The sequence below is a fragment of the Chiloscyllium plagiosum genome, chromosome 3, assembly GCF_004010195.1.
Source record: "Chiloscyllium plagiosum isolate BGI_BamShark_2017 chromosome 3, ASM401019v2, whole genome shotgun sequence".
NCBI lineage: Eukaryota > Metazoa > Chordata > Chondrichthyes > Orectolobiformes > Hemiscylliidae > Chiloscyllium > Chiloscyllium plagiosum.
The window spans coordinates 93,977,796-93,984,329 of record NC_057712.1 but is presented as its reverse complement, the minus strand read 5'-3'; positions in this window follow the sequence as shown (position 1 = coordinate 93,984,329).

The following is a 6,534-nucleotide window of genomic DNA, read 5'->3' as shown; positions in this document are numbered from 1 at the left end:
TTTATCTTACCCCTTCTTGGCTGTCTCAGAGGGACATATTTATTCATCACTCGCAACAATTGTTCCTTAAACAGTCTTTACATGTTTATAGTGCCTTTACCATGAAACAACTGCTCCCAATACATGCTGCCTAACTCATGTCTAATGGCATCAGCGTTTCCTCTTCCCCAATTAAATATCCTCCCATTTTGCCTAATCCTCTCCTTCTCCATAGCAATGTAGAATGTGGGGCAGTTGTGGTCACTATCACCAAAATGCTCTCCCACCACAAGATCTGAACCTGCCCCGGCTCATTGCCGAGCACCAAGTCTAGAATGGCCTCTCCCCTCGTCGGCCTGTCAACGTACTGAGTTAGGAAACCCTCCTGAACACACCTTACAAAAACAGCTCCATTCAAATCTTCTGCTCGAAGGAGGTTCCAATCAATATTGGGAAAGTTAAAGTCACCCATTACAACAACCCTACTATGTCCGCACTTTTCCAAAATCTGCCGCCATATGCTTTCTTCCATCTCCCTGCTGCTATTGGGGGGCCTGTAGTAAACCCCTAAAGAGGTGACTGCTCCCTTTCTGTTCCTAATTTCCACCCATACTGACTCGGTAGGCAGATCTTCCTCGACAATGGAAACTTCTGTACCCTCTCTGATTAGTAGTGCTACACCCCCTCCTCTTTCTCCCCCCTTCCTATTCTTTTTAAATACTCTAAACCCTGGAACATCCAGCAACCATTCCTGCCCCTGAGAAACCCATGTCTCTGTTATGGCCACAACATCATAGCACCAGGTATTGATCCATGCTCTAAATTCGTCACTTTTATTCCTGATACTCCTTGCGTTAAAGCAAACACACTTTAACTGATCCCTTGGTTCTTTCCCAGGAAATTCCTTCCCGCTAGCTGGTCTACCACTTGCTATTGCCTCATCTGCATCAACTCTCACCTCCGGTATACAGTTCAGGTTCCCACCCCCCCTGCCATACTAGTTTAAACCCTCTCGAACTACCGAGCAAACCTTCCACCCAGGACATTGGTCCCCTTCCAGTTCAGATGCAACCCATCCTTTTTGTACAGGTCCCACCTTCCCCAGAAGACATCCCAATTATCTGAAGCCCTCCCTCCTACACCAGCTGCACAGCCACGTGTTAAGCTGCGCCTGTAGTGTTAGGTGAGGGGTAAATGTAGGGGTATGGGTGGGTTGCGCTTCGGCGGGGCGGTGTGGACTTGTTGGGCCGAAGGGCCTGTTTCCACTCTGTAAGTAATCTAATCTAATCTCTATGCTCCCTGTTCCTCGCCTCGCTATCTCGTGGCACCGGTAGTAAACCCGAGAACACTACTCTGTTTGTCCTGCTATCCAGCTTCTATCCTAATCCAGTCTTAGACTGTGAACATGATGGTTAAAATAAAGACAGCAGACTAGGCAAAAGGCATATTTATAATTTTTCCCTTTCAAGAATATTCAGGGACAGGGGTTAAAAGTGAGTTTCAACCCTGCTCTACGTATATTAGTGGCTTGACATCCTAGAGTGTAGACTTCATTGCTGTGTTGGTCATAGCTTTGAGAACCACTAATAAATACCCCTGCAATACAGGGAAATAAAAGGGAAAATATAGTCTCTAAGTGCAGGAAGGTAACTGGCCAGGAAGCCAGTCAAAAGGAACCAGGAGAAAAGAGTCTTAATCAGCCTACAAAGCCAAGTATCTCAAAATTAACTAGTCAACTAATAACATCAAAGCTGCTAGTAACATTCACTACAATAGCTCCAATAATCAGCTTTCCACTCTTCAAGCAAATCTTGACTGACTTTTTTTAAAAAAAATTTACTTTTTTGGACACCCCTCTTAGTTTTAATGCGTGTGTATGTTTGGGGAAAGCTACTCAGAAAGGAAAGGATCCTTTTAAATTAACTTTGTTGTGACCAATCCAGAGGTGGGTGAATAAAGAAACAGCTTCATGGTTTGAGGCCACCCATCTGGATCTGCAACAAATTGGGGAACCTCGCCTGGGCACCGCCCACAACATTGTCAATTTACTAAAAATTGTCAGAACCATCCTGACAATTCCTGTGTTGTTTCCTGTGAGCATAGAACTCATCAAGAGATGACAGACACAAGCCTCCATCTCCCGCCTCTGTTAACAAACTTTAACCGAGCACCCATCACAAATGGGCTTAACTCGGACCAGCTCATTGTTTCCTTGCTACGTTTCTCGATTAAGCTAAAACTTGAAATAGGGGCCAGAATGTTTTGGGAGTGGCAAGGCTTGTGTACATAAACAGCAGGCAACCCCACTTTGGGCAGCGAGCCACAGATGCCTGTTACCAGCAGCAGTCAATTAAGTGGTTACCACTAGGGTTGTCAGGAGAAATGGGAGGAGGAACATAATTGACCATTTAATTGCTTCAGCTTGGCTCTGTGTTCAGAAGGGTGTGGAAATCTGCCAACCTATCCACCATTCCTAGGGCGGCACGGTGGCTTAATGGTTAGCACTGCTGCCTCACAGCGCCAAGGTCCCAGGTTTGATTCCAGCCTTGGGAGACTGTACATGTGGAGTTCGCACATTCTCCCCGTGTCTGTCCTCTGGATGCTCTGGTTTCCTCCCACATCCCAAAGATGTGCAGGTCAGGTGAATTGTCCAGAGTGCATTAGTCAGAGGGGGTGGGTTACTTATCGGAGGGTCAGTATGGACTTATTGGGCCAAAGGGCCTGTTCCACACTACACTGTAGGGAATCTAATCATTCTGTCAGCTCTCCCACATCTTCAAAGACTCAGTTAATCTCAGTCACTGATGTGCGCTGTTGATTCCAAGTCAAAAAGTGTGGTGCTGGAAAAGCACAGCCAATCAGGCAGCATCCGAAGAGCAGGAGGGTCACGTTTCGAGTGTCAACAAGTCAGTGAACCTTTGGAGTATTTTCTTTTCCACCCAGAACATTAACACAATGCCTGCCACAAAGCCTTCAGATTTCATACCTCCTCCTCACTCCATCCATCCCACTTCCTACCCCAATACCTCTTTCCCAAGGTTTGTTTACATTTCCTCTCTGAGGGTTTCAACAATGAAAATGTTCCATGCTTCTTGCCATTCTCAGTCCAGTCTCCTGGAGTATCTTGGCTGTAATATTGCTGATGTGAAGGCAGTTTTCTGCCTCGGACTCCTGTCTGACAGGCTTCAAGCTGACAGAACTATTGTCTTTCCTTTGTCTCCCTTGGGAATATTTCTGTTCCTTTTTTTTAAATTTCCTTGAAATGTTGAATGTTCAACAACATGTTTAAGCTGAAAGCTCAATTAGAATGTTTACAAATAACTATCAGACATTTCTAGCCCCCCTCCTATTGGTGGTGTAACTCTTTGTAGTTTACCATCAGGTTACATATCAGTTCTTATCCCCAATATAATTGATCCTTGTTTCTTCCAACAATAAATACTGGAGAGCAGATTCTCCAATCATTATAGCTTTTCTGTCTGGGGATCTTGCTGTGCCAAGATGGGCTGTGCTGTTTTCTACATTGGAATAGCATTGTGAAAGGCGCTATATAAACACAAGTCTTTCTTTGTTTCTGTCAAAATAACTCTATGTAGTTTATTATGCGTTATGCAGGAGTTACAGCGTGAAACATTACTTTCAATCCAACCAGTCAAAGTTGGTGTTTTGCTTCGTGTGAATCATTAGGCCACATGGGCACCAATCTTCCTACTCTCACAAGCAGGATGGAACCATGATTTCCTCCTTGTGGATCACCTACCAATCCGATTGCTAAATGTTCTTATGACCTCTTGCTAATTGCGCTAACGATTTGTACAGTCTCCTAAACCTTTGTGTAAATAAGCCCATCCTGCACTCAATTATAAATCTCCAAAATTAAATCTCCTACCAGTAGGTAAATTGTTGAGAAAGGTCATTGCCTCCCAATAAGGTATTAAATGAATATAAATCTTCCTGTCTATTTTGGTATTAGATAGGTCTACTGTCTGAGACAATTAGACTGCGCAGTTAGCAAGAGGTAAGAAACCTCCACAATTCAGCATACTAAAAATCCCAAATGTCTCTGAAATTCAATTTCTAATCATCAGTTTTGTTGCGGGTCCTCAGCTGCCCCATTAATGCCCGTAGCCTATCAATTATAATGTGTAAGCAGGGTTACACACTGTATTGGTTCCAAACTAGGAGGTGCTGGAGGAGGCTAAACTTCAAAATGCTCCAGCAGCAAGTACACCCCAGGCCTGTGATTGGATAAACAGTCAATGGCCCAAAGCAAGTATGTGACTGGTCAAAAATATAAATCCAGGTCAGACACTATTTGTAAGACCCCAATTGAATATCTCAGGCACAAAGTGTGGAGTGTATTGTTAATGGCAGTTCGCCTGAAAGAGATAACTAAAGAATATTTGTTTGGCTCCACTAAGTGTTATAGCAGAGACAGTTTCTACAGTCCTCTTCAGTCACCCTACTCTTAACCATGATGTGGGTTAGGTCTAACCTTTGTATGCCTCAGGGATTAAAAATGGGCTGAATGTTCTTTTTTGGCTAAGTGTTAATTTCAACAGGTTTTACAGAGGGCCTCTCTCCGCGAGGCCGAGTGAAGTTTCTCACCCCGTTGTTCTAACCTTGCTTTCTAATTTAGCTAATCTGACCCAATGACCCTTCCCCACCCTCCTGTGTTCACTCATGGCAGCCAGAGGAACTCACCAATCCAGGATATCCCACAATGGATCAGCACCCCCCAACCACCAGAGTCATTCAGACCCGAACAGGACAAACAGTACAGACTACAGATTCAAAAACACCAGCAATAGGTCTCCTTCAAGATCCTCCGCTCCACGCTTGCAGCAATGCGCCGGCACCTAACCTCTCTACAGTCAGCCCTGCCTCAGCTGAGGGCCACACTCTCTCTGAATTGCGAAGGACCCACTCTGTACTACATCCTCAGGAGAATCCACACTCTCAACAAACAGTATTTCAATTCCATCTCAAACATCAAAAACTGTAAGTACAACAAACTTTTATCCACCCACCTCCATAACCAGTGCTCCTCAAACATTCCAGAAGATTCCCCTGGCCTCGGAATCTATTCTGCCATTAGCCATGTGGCTGATGCAGCTGCCACCCCCACGCTGATTGATGATGTCACTTCCGCTCCCATCTTGGCCACTTCCACAATCACTTCCACCCCTCACAATTCCTCATGCATCACACGTGACATCACTTCTGCCCCTCACATCACCGCTGATGCCACATTCTCAGTGACTTCTGCCACCCCTACTGCTGTTGTCACCACCACTTCCACCCCCACCAGCGCCACTCACCTGCATTCTGCTGACATGCCCCCCACAGACCCCACTGTCACTATCCCCACCCCCCAGAACCCCGCCTCACTGAGGACGAACACTCAGTCCTCAGCAAAGGACTCACCTTCATCCCCCTCCGTCCACGCATCAATGAATTTAATACACGCCGTGAACAATTCTTCCGTCGCCTCCGTCACCGAGCTTACTTTCACAATCAGGACTCCCGCCCACCTTCCGAGGACCCCTTCGCCCACCTCCAACACACTGCATCCACCTGGATACCCCGCGCTGGCCTATTACCTGCCCTCGACCTCTTCATTTCCAACGGCCGCCGGGACATTAACCACCTCAACTTGTCTACCTGCCTCCCCCACTCCAACCACTCACCTTCACAAGGCGCAGCTCTCCAATCCCTCTGCTCCAATCCCAACCTCACCATTAAGCCAGCAGATAAAGGGGGTGCAGTGGTAGTCTGGCGCACTGACCTCTACACCGCTGAAGCCAAACGCCAACTCGAGGACACCTCTTCCTACTGCCCCCTCAACCATGACACACCCCCCCATCACCACATCACCTCCGGAGATCTCCCACCCACAGCTTCCAACCTCATAGTCCGGGAACCCCGCACTGCCCGGTTCTACCTCCTTCCCAAGATCCACAAGCCTGACCACCCTGGCCGTCCCATTGTTTCAGCGTGCTCCTGCCCCACTGAACTCATCTCTACCTACCTCGACACTGTCCTATCTCCCCCAGTCCTTGAACTCCCCACATACATTCGAGACTCCACCCACGCCCTCCACCTCCTCCAAGACTTCCTTTTCCCCAGCCCCCAACGCCTCATCTTCACCATGGATATCCAATCCCTCCCTCTACACCTCCATCCGCCATGACCAGGGCCTCCAAGCCCTCCATTGTTTCCTCTCCAGACGTCCCCAACAGTACCCTTCCACCGACACTCTCATTCGTTTGGCTGAACTGGTCCTCACCCTTAACAATTTCTCCTTTGAATCCTCCCACTTCCTCCAGACCAAAGGGGTACCCATGGGCACACCTAAGGGCCCAGCTATGCCTGTTTGTTTGTTGGCTACGTAGAGCAGTTGATCTTCCGTAATTACACCGGCACCACTCCCCACCTCTTCCTCCGCTACATTGATGACTGCATTGGCGCCACCTCGTGCTCTCGCGAGGAGGTTGAGCAATTCATCAACTTCACCAACACATTCCACCCTGACCTTAAATTTGCCTGGACCAT